The following is a 1,326-nucleotide window of genomic DNA, read 5'->3' on the forward strand; positions in this document are numbered from 1 at the left end:
AGCACACCCTTGACATTGAGCTTTTGGATTATCTTCTCCACCTTATTGATAAGTTTGATTGATTCTTCATCAAGGTCGGAGATGGAGGAGGAAGATTGATCATCATCACTTGAATCTTCATCAACATCATCATCTTTTTCTTCATCTTCACTTGAGGAGCTTGAGCTTGAGCTTGTCTAAACTTGCTTACCCTTCATCTTCTTTTTCTCACTACATGCGAGAGCTTTGCCTTTCCCTGATGAAGAGGCTTCTTCTTGACCCATCTTGCATGATATTTCAAATGCCACTATCTTGCCAATGACTATGGCCGAGGTCATGGTACTCAAGTCCTCCATGTTGTGAAGGATGGTGATGATGTTTGTATATTTCTTTTGTGGTAGCATGGAGATGATCTTCCTCATGATATCTGCATCATCTATATTTGTTAATCCTATAAAATGAAGCTCATTGATAATTAGATTCAAACGCAAATACATATCACGAACACGCTCATCATCATTCATTTAAAGGAATCATAATTTTGTTTAGCTAGACAATATTTTTGCTCATGGACATTACTTGTGCCATCATGGAGTTCTTGAAGTTTTAACCAAATTTCATGTGCCGTATTTAAAGTGAACACTTGGTTAAACACATCCATGTTAAAAGATTCAAACAAGCAATTTTTAGCTCTAGCATTGAAATACATTTTTTTCTTCACTCTTTGTGGGTTTATCGGAATTCTTAATGAGTTTCATCCCGTCACGAGTGACTCTTCAAACACCCAAATCAACCATCTCAAGGTGACAAGCCATTCTAGCTTTATAGTAAGGGAAGTTAGTGCCATCAAAGTCCGGAAGCCTAGAGGTATCCATCCCAACCACTCTAAATATCGTCGGCTCAACAACGGTTAAGCCAAAGATCCAAATTGAGCCAACTGACTCTGATACCACTTGTAGGGGACCGTGACGCCTAAGAGGGGGGGGGGGTGAATTAGGCAACTTAAAATTCTAACTCTAAACTATGGCCTTTTTTCTAACCTTAGCAAAACCTATGCTAAAGATAAACTATCTAAATATGTAACTACAGTTTTGCTAGTGTGTTGCTATCTCTACCACAAAATGAGTAATACAATCAATGTAAATGCGGAAGCTAAAGAGCAAGGTAGAGATATGCAAACTCTCATCGATGACTCCGGTATTTTTACCGATGTATTGAGAAGCGCGTAAGCTTCTCCCTAGTCCTCGTTGGAGCCCCTCATAAGAATCCATCACAAGGGCCAAGTTCCTGGTCGGGTAACTCCGTGGATAGCCTCGGGCCTTTCCCACGCGCAAGTGGGTCTCCGAC

This window comes from Miscanthus floridulus, chromosome 2 (assembly GCF_019320115.1).
Source record: "Miscanthus floridulus cultivar M001 chromosome 2, ASM1932011v1, whole genome shotgun sequence".
Taxonomy (NCBI): Eukaryota; Viridiplantae; Streptophyta; class Magnoliopsida; order Poales; family Poaceae; genus Miscanthus; species Miscanthus floridulus.